Source organism: Chamaea fasciata, unplaced genomic scaffold, assembly GCF_029207755.1.
Source record: "Chamaea fasciata isolate MVZ Bird 193981 ecotype frontalis unplaced genomic scaffold, bChaFas1.0.hap1 SCAF_19, whole genome shotgun sequence".
Classification (NCBI taxonomy): domain Eukaryota; kingdom Metazoa; phylum Chordata; class Aves; order Passeriformes; family Sylviidae; genus Chamaea; species Chamaea fasciata.
In genome coordinates, this window is record NW_027094104.1 from 975,068 (window position 1) to 987,647 (window position 12,580).

At 41.6% G+C, this 12,580-nt stretch overlaps 1 long non-coding RNA gene across 2 annotated transcripts; it reads left to right on the forward strand.

The window, feature by feature from the left end:
* Positions 1-428: 428 nt before the first annotated feature.
* On the forward strand, positions 429-10,672 carry LOC136299210 (uncharacterized). 2 transcript variants are annotated; one of them, XR_010723462.1, is made up of 4 exons: positions 429-566; positions 2,922-3,052; positions 6,774-6,877; positions 8,210-10,672. It is a non-coding gene; the product is annotated as an uncharacterized lncRNA (long non-coding RNA). The 2 variants fall into 2 exon arrangements; XR_010723461.1 differs by lacking the exon at positions 8,210-10,672 and having other exon boundaries at positions 6,774-6,953.
* Positions 10,673-12,580: the final 1,908 nt, after the last annotated feature.

The window sequence follows — 12,580 nt, forward strand, 5'->3', positions numbered from 1 at the left end:
ATAAATAGCCCAATATACCCACTTCAATTTAAAAAAGAAATACATTAGTATGAAGGTGTTTTGAATGAAAATGTAATCTTTCCTTCAACCCAAACTGAGTCTGGCCCACCTAATCATACTTTTTACTACACACAAATCCATGATTGCTCATAAAAATAGTTTCTTTAGGTCTAAAACCAATTGCTGCTCATGTTTAAGTGAAACAGCTCTTTCACCCGAGGCATGGCAGAAAATATTCCTCTCAACCTATCACCAAGCCCTTAGAGTTTAATTACTGACTGTGAGTGCTTGGAAATCATCAGGAAAAGGTAAATATGTGATGATGACTGCCTTGGCTCACCTGCCCTAGGAGTGCCTGGAGTTGAAAGCCTAAGCTGCTGCAGTGGAGGGGGAAGAGCAGGGCTGGGCTTTAACACCTTTCCCACAGGCCTGTGGATATCACACAACAGGGACTCGTGACCAGTGAATTACCCAAAGGTGTTATTCAAAGCCACAGGCAGTGTTCTACAGAATCCTCAGCAGGCAACCAGATTAAGTACCTACTCTTGGATTTGGATATTTTTGAGGTTAAAATCCTCTAAAAAATACTTGAAATACAAGTATTTTTCTAGAGCTGAGCAGAATCCAGCTGTTCAAAGAAGCTGGGATTTTCCAAGCTCCCCAGGGTAGCTGGGTACCCAGCTTCTACTGAAGCTCGCCAGATGCTAGTCCTAATTTTCTTGGAGTCTTTTGAAATCCTGGAGCTGGTAAAAACTGATTTACAAAGGTTTTTAGATTGTTAGGAAATAATAAAGCATAATCTGGATACTTCAATTGGGTTCCACTTACAGCTGGGACACATTCTTCTGTTTTTTCTCTTTCAGGTAAATCCTTCTGTATATATTTTAGGCTCCATAATTTATCATTTGTGAACTCCATAAATTTCCATTCTAAAAGTCACTGAGTGCTTCCCAGGCAGTGCAATATTCTTTGACCACCTTCCTGGATATCCTTTTGCTGGTGTGTTTCACAAGTTCTTTTAAAGTAGGTCAGTGAAATGTTCTCTCTGCTAAGGTGGTTTTTTGTTGTTGTTGTTGTTTGGGGGTTTTTTCCTTCCTTTGAATCAACCTCTCAAGAACAACCTCAAACTGCATTGTGAAATCCATCCAGGACATAATGTATAGCAGTATATGGGATACAAGATTCATTGACTTAGCTGGGTTTAAAAAACTAATCCTTGTTCCCTAAATCTTTGATGAAACATTATTTTAGCTTGAAATGTTGTGTTGTGTGGCATGTAGTAATTCTTCCTGGAGTATAAAATTTTATTTCTGCTTCAAGCCTGTTTTGGAAACCTTGGCACTTTCAGCTTACTGCAGTCATCTGCCACAGTATGAAAAGTTCTTTGTGATATTGGAAAAGCAAGGTGCCCCAGTGCTGTGTGATGTGAAAACTCAATTAATTACAGGAAGGAACAATATATGATAATTTCAGAATTAAAACATTATCAGTGCTGGAAGCACAGAGGTAAATCCTCTGCTGAATCCAATATTCAGAGCAGAGGAGTGACTGACAGATTCAGAGGATTGCTCTAATCCCAGGTTGCTTAGGAAATCAGGCCACTGCATAGGTTAGAGGACCCACTGAGAACTGGTGTGACCTCCAGGAGATGGATGCATCAAGCTGCAGGGACACAGTGTGCTCTGAAAACACTGTCAAACACTCTCCACCCAGTGGAGACCCTCCCAGCCAGGAATGTGGGCAGTTCAACAGCAGGAGAGAGCCTGGATATTGTTAAGAGCCCATCCTTATTTTATCTGAGCTGGCTCCTTAGGAGATCTGTTGGATCTCCTAATCTGCTTACAGCAGATCATATTTCCCTTACTTTGAAAGTTACCTTTAAAAAAAAATGGTCAGAAGTCTACAAGCTGAATATTTTGGGAACCTTTTAAATCTAATGCTGTTCTAAATGCAACATTGGAGATTTGGAGACTTCTCCTTTCTTGCTTTTGTTTCCCACTTAATTGTTCAGCATCACCTATTTTTGCTTTGCAGGCAGATGTCCTAAACTCCAGTATTTGTATTATCCTTATTACCTTTGCACATTCTTGTTTAATTATTTTTAAACATCCTGACCCATTATAGATTAAAAGTCATGAATGAGGTTAATGTATAATTAATGAGAAAGGATGTTCATGGTGACAGCTCAGAATAATGATGAATGAGCTGAACAAGAGATCTGACGAGCTGCCCAAGGTCAAATGGCACATGGGAGTGTTAATGTTGCCTGACACAGCTTTATTTCTTTCTGATTTCCTGTTTTAAACAGATTTGTTATTCTTGCAGAGCTGTTAAGCCATTTAAAGGGATGCCAGGGTGTCCTCTGACCTCTAAGTAAGGAGTGCTCCTTGCTGGTAGTCCTTTATATCATCTGCCGTGAAATATGTGATCCAAAATTCACTCTTTTCTCTTGAAAATATCCATTAGATTCAGAGGGCAGCTGATCAGAGGGGCAAGGAGGGAAGAAGGTAAGAAAAAGCACCTGAAAAAGGACTGAATTATTGACTCAATGGAAAAAAAAACCTCTTTCCCATTTCCATACAGCAAATACTTCATCTACTGAAATAGTTACTTGGTGACAGACTGCAAACAGCATTCCTGGCTGATTTTTCTCACAATTTTTATCAAAATTCTGCGGTTTCTGATACCATGAGAGTCTTGCTGTTTTCCCCAGAGGAATCATGAACAAAATCTGATGTGGAATAGTAGCTGACTGGTGAGAATGGTATAGAAATAGTATGTTCAAAATTGGAATTCATGGAGCTGAGGCATATTGTGATCCAAGGTCCTGTCCTGTGACCTAAATCCCAAGGCTGCAGAACAAACAAAAGAAAGGTTTTACAGCAGCAGCAATTAATTCTGCCCTTTCTCCTTACTTAAAGGTGGGGTTCTTCGCCAGTAGCTTTCCTTGGAAAATAAGGAGGATGGATAGATTGTGTGTCAGGATTGCTGGGAAAACCATTTGTGCCTGCTGACTTCAGGGTTTGTTGCTCTGGACCGTGGACCCAGCCTGGTGAGTGCCTTGGAAATGGGCAATTTGTCTCCTTGCCATGTTTTCCACCCAGTATTAATTTACAGTTGCCTGGGGGAGGAAGGAAAGGTTTTCTGTCTCTCCAATCATTTGCTATGTAAGTTGCTGCCACTTAATTTGTTTTCTTTGGTCACTGTTGTCCAAGTTTGTGCTCCTCTCTCAATCGTGCACGGAGTTAACTGAGTGCACTCCCCATCTTTCTGCCCTCAGCATTCCACTCCATCAAAAGGAAATAGCACAAAAATATTGAATATTTTATTTTTTCCTGACCAGTAGAGATTCTGAAAACACTGAGACATTTCAAGCTGTTCAGGAACATAAACATGAGCTTCCCTCAGCATTAAAACTGAAAGAGAAATCCCACAAGCTGTAGCCACGTATCAAATGTGATAATGATTGTGCTAAATTACTTAAGGAAAATTACCACAATGTCTGAATTGCACAAATTTAGAAATTGTTTTTATTTTGTCACGTTCACAAGTTTAGCATTTGCATAGATTAAGATGGTTTAGAATGTCAGGAAAATTAATCTAAGATGTCAGATGTTTACATCCAAAAAGGAGACAGAGGAGTCCTGTAATTTTATTCTAATAAAGGGAGAGGCCATGGACATTTCCCATGGGGTCTCTCAAGTTGTTGGAGGATGCAGACTCCTTTTTATCCTAATTTCCCAGCCGCATTTCTCTTCCCCACTGGCTGAGGTACTTGAGTGGTACAGACGTCCCTAATTGCTTATTCCAGACTCCCTTCTAATCTGCACCCCACGGTTCTTTTTCTTTGTGTCTCTGTTCTTTTTCTCTAAGTCCAGAATTTTAGCATGGCCTAGGGTAAGCAACAGTCTGTGTCAATTTGTGGAATTCCTGTGGAATTTCTGGTTTCTCCCCACTGCTTCTTTCACCTATCAGTATGTGGCTTTACCTACCAGCAGGCCCACAGTCTGTTTGTGAAGACACCTCCCCTTTCAAGCAGAATATTTACCTGCTGGTTAGTGCCCATAAACAGGATTAAGGCAAGCTAGAAACAAGCAACCCTTTTATTTCCCCCTGTGCCACATGCAAAGCATGGTAAGTCACTCTGTACACACCGTACCTGTGTGATTTTTTTTCAGTTAAAGGTTAAGAAATATCTGAAAATGGGCAAAAGTTGCAAAACACAGCACAGTTGTGGCATTATGCGTGTCATAACTAGAGCAACCCGTTCAAGTCAATCAGAGCGTGTGAGACCTGCCTCAGGCTGGAACCTTTTCAAGGATTGGGTCTCTCCAAGGCAGGAGGGTGGCCCCAGAGGCCCTGTGAGAGGAGGCATCGCTGGGATCACAGCACCCCAGACAACTGTCCCAGACCCTGATTTGTGGTTCAGGAAGTTCCTTTGTTAAACAAACATGTGTGCCCTCACTTCCATGGATACCATCCTGGAAAACATCTGCAGTGTTTCATGCTCACACATCTCAGGACAGATCCTGAGTTCAGATGTTTCTGTAGAAGCCACAGGGTCCCTTTGCTGCCTGGCAGAATAAAGAGGCTCCATGGGCAGAGGCAAACTTGCCTGGCTCCTGCAGCTTCACTGGCTCCTGGCTCTGCTGGCTCCTGGCTCTGCTGGGGATCCAAGAAGTTTTCCTTTGCTTTGTGTCGCAGTGGAGAGCAGGACACTGACCCCACCCAGCTCTGCAGCCAGGAGGAGACAAAGGCAGGAAAGAAATGAGTTTACTATGCTTTCCACAGCACTTTCTGTCACTCTAATCTTCATAGGTATGAAATTTTGCCTGGAATAAAACACAACTGCGTCACACATTTGACATCAGGGACCAAGTGTCCAAAATATATTTCTTATTTTCTCTTGCTGAATTTTCCCTTCTGCTTCCTATATTTTCTTTCAGCTGCTAGGCTTGAGATTGACTCAATATTCAGGTTAGAAAAATTTCACATGTCCTTCTTTGAAGGTGTAATGCTTTATTAATGTTTATTGTTTTCTTGCAGTACTGTTTCCACTACCTTTTTTTTCTCCCCTTTTCTTGCCATGAAGCCTGCTGAAGCAAATTCTTAAAAACAAGGAAGACAAGATAAGCAATAGCCTTTCTACGTAAAAAAAAACATGAATTCTGGCAAATTTTGAAATGTGCGTTTAAAGAGCAAACATTCTTCTTATTTCTGAAAAGAAACTTTCCCACCACTTGGGAAAAGGCAGTTCCTCTGATATGATTTATTGTCACTTCTTGATGTCCTTCAGTAATGACTGATCCAACAGCACCCTCCAGGCATAAGATTTTACCTTGATTCGGATGAATTGCCACCAAGCACTTTCTTTTAGGAGGAAATAAAAGACCACCTGTCCCACACGTACAACCCCACCTGGTACTGTGGAAGTCATGACTGCAAGAACTGATCTTTGTGAGCAGTAACACAACTGTCTGAATGGATGAGAAAAGCTGAGTTTTGGGTCTGGGTGGGGTTGGTTTTGTTTTCTTCATTTTGTTTTTAGAAGAGAGTTGAATAGGGGAAGCTACATTGAAAACCACAATAAGCAATGTCCCACTTGGAGAGGGTGGCAGCATTTCGGTCTGGGCCATGTGGTGTGTATTGGTTGCTAACTCATTAGTTCTGAGCAGAGTTTAAAGAGCTGGTTTGAATCCTAAAGGGTTGACGTGTGCCCATCCTTCTCTTCTCTCTTCTCCTGCGCTGTGCCAGAAAATGTAGATTTTCACCATTCTTTATAGCAAGTGAATATTTCCTTTACTTTTTGTGTTGGAATTAAAAAATCCCTGCGTTACCAGACCCTGGGTCACTCATCAGTTAAGCCACAGGGGCACTGCAGGAGCTCTTTGCTGAGAAGGGCTCTGTTCATCCCCTCCCATCATTTCCTTTGCACTTGGTATCCCACAGCCTCTCTCCCTCCATGAAGTGTCACCCCTGAATAATTTTTTCCTATCCATTTGAGCAAGTCTGAGGTGGGTAAACACTTGAGTGTCTAATTCAGGGTCTGGAAGTTGTCACTGCCTCTTCCAGATCAGTACCTGGTGTGTTAATCCGAGAAGTAATTAACAGCATGGAGTGTGATGCTAATGGAGTGAGCCCTGTGCCAGGCTTGAAACCACACAGGAGGGAGGGGAACATGATTCTGGCATGTTTTCCTCCTCAGCATATGTGCCAGATCCTGGGCTCTGCCTTGTCAGTAAAACCCTGGCTTCTAAGTAACACTTCATGGTATTTTTGTCACTGATGCTGTGAATATTTGCAACAGCCAAAATAATTTTGATAAGCCTGTATTGGTTAGTTACCATGGTCACCTAATACGCAGTGGCTTTGGGAAGCCTTTGCTCAGGTGTAAGGGAGGTTTTACTGTGCCTTCTGCTGGTAAATACGGATGGAAAATGTGTTAGGCTGTTTCAAGTAGTATTTTTAGTTTTGCAAATAAAATTCCCTTGATCCAGACCGAATGTTAGGATTTCAAGGAGTTGTAACAGAGATACAGACAAAGCTGGAGTTGCTTGTCAGTGAAATGGCTTCATGTTAGAAAACAAGGCTGAATGTTTTCTCTTTCTCTTAATAGTCAGTTTTGAGATAAAAGTCCTAATGCCCAAATTAGACAAGTCAAGTACTCTGTTTATGTTTGTCATCCTCAGCATTGAGTCACAGAAGCTGTAGAACATGTGCACACATATTTTTGCATTACAATTTATTGAAAACATGATTTTTTTTTTTTTCAGGAGAAAAACTAGAGCCCACTTGTCCAGCAACAGAATCAGCCAATCTTACGGAGTGGAGGGCTGCTGCAAATGACATTGAAATACCCTGTAAGATGCTCGGAAAGGTAGAAAAAGGGGAATAAATCCGTATTTCTTGGTGGGGTGGTGGTATTGTTCTCATTGTCATGTCCTGCTGGAAAGATAGAAAAAGAGAAATAAATCTAAATTCCTGGTTGAGGGGGTGGGAAGTTTCTCAGTGTCTGGTCTTGCCTTGCACTTGTTTGGTGCTTTTAGAGGAGGGACAGACCTATCTGCCTCCCAGCTTTGGGCAGTTGGTCTCTCTGGCCCTCAGCCTTCTCTGGCTCTGAGCACCAGCACTTGGGGCCACGGCTGCCACAGGGACACCAGTGCTTTGGTGGCAGGACATGAGCACCCAGCTGTGTCACTTGTGTGACTGCTATATGTGACCCCCTACATAACACAAGGGAGCTCAACCTTTACTCTCCAGCTCCCAATTTAATGATGACCTTTTGAGGTTCATCCTGGATTTTTGACTAAAAAAAAGTTGTTAAAAGAAACATGTCCCAAATCATCCCCCTCATCGTTGCTTCTTTTTCCTTATCTAGTGAACATTCTTGTGCAGTTTGTTTCCCAAAATACCAAAAATATATTTGAAAAGCTCTAGTGCTCAGTATGTAAGAAAAACAATTTTTAGCTCGTAAAACAGAAAAGCTTGTAAAACTCATTTTGGGCCAGCTGTACTTGGCAGTTTCTGTTCAAGTTAGGGGATGCTGAGCTGGTGGGTAGAGCTTGGCAGAGTGAGGCAGCAAAGCTCATCTGTAACACGGTCATTATTGTCCCCCTGTTCTGTTCTCTCGCTAATTTCATCTATTAAACAAATAAATGAGTGATTATGCCAGATGAGTTTTTTTGTGTGAGAATATCTTCTACTAGCATTGCCATCTTTTAGTGGTAATTATGCAGTCATACAGCTGTTGCTTGCAGGCAGGTTTGAAATAATATTTTTATAAGCTGTACAAATCACACCATAAAAATAAATGGAGAAAAGAGTCTGGTCTGAAGACAGTAAAGAAAAAAAACTGGGGATCTGAATTATGGAATACCTAGAGAAATACAGTCAGTGGTGACTATAACTGGGCTATGTAGTCACATAATTGCAAAACGGAATCATAGAATGGTTTGGATTGGAAGGCACCTTAAAGGTCAACTGGTTCCAACCCCGTGCCATGGGCAGGGACACCTTCCACTATCCCAGGTGGCTCCAAGCCTCATCCAGCCTGGCCTTGTACATTCCCAGGGATGGGCCAGCCACAGCCTCTCTGGGCAACCTGTGCCAGGGCCTCACCACCCTCACAATGAAGATTTACTTCAGTAAATCTAATCTGAATTTCCCCTCTTTCAATTTGAAGCCATTCCCTCTTGTTCTGCCACTACAGGTCCTGGTGAAGAGTCTCTCTCCAGTTCCCTGCAGCCCATTCAGATCCTGGAAGGTGCTCTGAGGTCTCCACACAACATCCTCTTTTCCAGGCTGAACAGCCCCAACTTTATGAACTTGTCAAGCCTAAATCAATCAATTAGGGCTCTGGAGCTTAAAAAAGAATTACACAGATGCTGAAGTGTCCACATCATGGGCAAGTCAAATATTTTTGATTTCTCTGCCCAGATTCACAACGAAAAGCTGGGGGAAAATTCCTGCTGCAGAAAGTCAAGTAGATGTGTCATGTTTTGGAAGATAAAAGCAGACCAGCATGAAAGTGTTGAGAAACCTAAGCCCCCAACAGTCCCAAGCTCACGAACTCCAGCATGAAAATGTTGAGAAACCTAAGCCCCCAACAGTCCCAAGCTCACGAACTCCACATGCAACACTTTGCTAACACATTGACTCATACTTTTGGATCTAGCTCCTTCCCAACATATGGTCTGAAATGGGTCTCTCCTGTAAATTTCATGGAGTTATTTTCTTTATGGCTTTATTCTTCCAAAGCTCAGTAAAAATGGCTGTTCTCTGTTTATTCTGGCTATTTAGTCTGGCAATTATGTAACGTTCATGAAACAGAAGCAGCACATAATTTTTATGGTTCATAATATCTCTCCTCAGGAGAAAGGTGTCCACTTAGAGGAATTTTCTTCTCCCAGGATGCTTTTTTGGTGATGACTTTTTGGCAAAACCAAACTGCTGCAGCCTGGAGGGAGTCATTTTGTAACTGATTGACTGTTCTGTTCTTGCTTATGAGCATTCATAGCTTCCATTGCTTCACTCCCATTTCCCCTTTCTAGCTGAGGCAAATAAGAGATGAATGTCTAATTTTGGCTTTTAAAGCTGCCACATTTCAGGATGGGTTGGTTGGTTGGTTTGTTTGGGGGTTTTTTGTGGGTGTACTTTTCAATTGAGAATTGAAGAGACCGCAGATGAAAAAAAGAAGAGAAAAAAGTGTCAGTTTAGAATTTAGAGGTGCGGAAAGTTCATGGAAATTTTCTGTCTCCTGGGTTACAGTTCAGATGTGTTTTCACCATACAGCTGTGCTTATAATATCATGATGGTTTTGTTTTGAACCATAGGACACTAATAGAAGGATGCAATCCCAGACTTGTCTCTCATTTTCATGTAAACCCACAGCAGTTCCGTTGAAGCCAAAGAATTAGTTAAAAGGAAAAAGACAAAGGAAAACTAGGAGACTTTTTATGAGAAAAGTTTTACATCTGAATTTTAAGCAAATATAAATTAAGTGGAGGAAAGAGTTGGAAAATTCCATTTATTAGGCTTGTATACAGCAAACGGACATGGATGAAGATGAAACCTTTATTTGAATGAGTGTTGCAGTTACTGAGATAAATATTTATAGGAAAGGTGTGAATTATTTATATGTGTTCCAAGATAGCAGAGTATAATAGCATCCTTCCTCTGGATTTATTACCCTGTAAGCTGAGGATTGCATGCACAGTGATATGGTAACTGATATTAGAGGATTTGTGTTTGACATGAAGAGATTGCAGTGGAGGGAGGGAACAGCCCTGTGTTTGAGTTTGTATTTGAAATTTGTGCAAAGGCCAAAAAAAGCTCACAGCTCAGAGTAAAGAACATTCAGGGCCCCATAAATCATCCACCTAATGTTATTATGCTACAGTGGCAAATTATGCTGGGTTTGTCTCTGCAGTTAGACAGAGCAACAGATGGCAAAGATTTGCACAACCAGTTAAAATTCTTGGCAAAGCACATTTTTTGAATTTGTAGCTGAAGAGTTAGTTGGGATACACTGGAATATTTGTACCAAATGGGGGAAAAAAAGCCCAACTTTTTTATAGTCTCTCTTCCACTTAAAAAACTATAATTTTAAACATTTGCCTAACAAGCAGTGCTGTTACACCAGCAGGTCCTATTCATGTTTGCACTGTGGTGGAGAAAACTGCCAGCCTCAAATTATCCAGGAAGCTGTTTCCAAAGGGTAAATGCAGAGCAGAGAGAAATTACCCCTCTTAGGGCTATTCAGGAAATTGCTAATAATACAGGCACATCGTGTTTGGCTGCACAGAACAGGCTTGCTCTGCTCCTCATTTGCAGATTGGTGATTTCCAAATCTTCCACTCTGGGCCCAGCAGGTGTAAAGGAAAGTTAGACCATACTCCTCAAAGTGGATTCACAAGGGGAATATGGTGGAGAGGTCTACTCAAAACACAAACTGGTCTATATGCTTATTTCTCGTCTTTAATTCATCATTGTGTTACAGTCATAACCTACACTACAAAGGCTGTAATTATGTTGTAGTTTAGGTAAAAAATTACAACACGTTTTCAGTGCATTTTGATACATAATTATCTGTTAGTTGATAAAGCTGAACAGTTATGTGTTTAGAGGCCTTTTTTATTCCAAAGGAATAATTCTGAATACGTGTACCATTAAAATCCAGATATTATAACAAAACCATACTGCTCCCATGTTCATTCTCTGTTATCCAGTGAGGGGAATTGGGGCTAATTTTGAAGTCAGTGCAAATCTCTGTTTAACAGCAGTGCAGTTTTCCACTAATGTTCAAGGGCATTTTTCTCTGCTGGTTGATTCCTGCACTGACTCACATGTGCAGAGGGGTGTGGGACATGGGTTTGGTCCTGCTCTAATTTGCTCTTTCTTGAGTGGGTTTTGCAGTGAGAACTGTGCTGAGCAGCACATCCAAAAACAGTGTGGAAAGTAATTTTCAGTGCCAAAGGTGACCTGACCTGCTCATATTCAATGCCACGGCCGAGGGCACTGCAGACCTTAACTGGGGAATCTGGCACGAGGCTCACACAGGAGCTCTCAGCAGACATTGAACAGAACCATGGTATCATTAAGGTTGGAAAATAAGAGAATGACAGAATCATTGCAGTTGGAAAATCCAACCAGCACCCACTAAACCACATAGTAAAGGGTTGGATATCACACGTGCTGTTCTCATTTCCTTCTACTGCCAAAAAGAATCAGCCGAAAGGTTTTGGGATGCTCATTCAGACTTCTCCATGGCCAAGGCCTCACTTGTAGGTGAGATGCCTCTTCCCACTGGTGCCTCAATCAGGCAACCTTGAAAGAGCTTAGTGGACCTAAAAAGTCCCCTGAAACATTTGAGCCAACCAACAACACCCCAAGTCTGGCAAGGGCTTGGACTGGGGCAGCAGTGGGGCCAGCAGGGCTATCAGCCCTCAGGAGGTTTCTCCAAGGAAGATTCTCCTTCATGCTCAGGCTCCTGCCAATGCCCCACGGTCATCTCCTGCTCAGCTGTGGATGAGAGACTGTCACAAAAATATCAGAATACTCATTCTTTGGTGAAGAAATACTCATTCTTTGGTTTTTCCTCTGAGGGCCATCAAACCTGTCTTCAAGCTAGGGCTGAATGGATGACTTGTTTCTCTTTGATCTGGTTTTTATTTTGTCAGTAAAACACTACACTGCTGGGGAGAGGAAAAGCCAGCCCTGAGATAAAACAGATGATATTTGTTCATTTCTCTACCAACTCACCCTCAGTAAGGAGAGAGGTGAGCAGCCCAGCCTCACTCAAGAGAGGGATTTTTGAACATTTCTGATAAATTTTTAACAGAATTTCTCTCCCAGTTCTTCTGTATGACTCCTGCATGCAAAGCAGCATTTTGAGCTTCACTGGATGGTGTGCTCTGTGCTGCTCTGTCCTGCACATGCCAGCACATACCTCTGCCCAAAGGATAGGAAGTCCTTTCTGCCTCAGGCCTGGATACAGCTGAATTTAAGAACCCAACTCCCACTGAAGTCAATGTAACCTCTGTATCAAAAAATCTTTGGGAGGCTGTATCTGCATAAGATCACATCCCTGAGACAAAAGACAGAAGCTGCTGTTTCGTAACACGGTGAAATAGGAAGCAATTTCTTTTTAATATAAATAAATTTAAATAATGAATTCTAAATTGTGTGACTCCATAATGACACAAAGAATTTCCTGTTCAATATCTCTCCTTCTCACAGAGTCTTCATGAGGGCAGGCTGGATGTTTCAACATTTAGGTGCACCAGACCATTCTTCCTGGATTTATGTGGTGCTATTCTATTTGTAACTTTTATATTTTTAACTGTAGTAAATGTTGAGCCTTAAGTTCCCTTTGCAGATAAGCTGTAGGTGGAAATAAAACTTGCTAATATTTTACCCATTTTGTTTCATTGGAACAGCCCTATGGAACAGCTCAGCCTTATGGATTTCTGCCTAATACGTTCCACAACTTTAAACCACTTCTCAACATTGTTTCTCAGACAAAAGAATTAGGTTTTGGGTTTCCTCAATCATCTCTTTGGTTACAAACTAGGGATTTCCA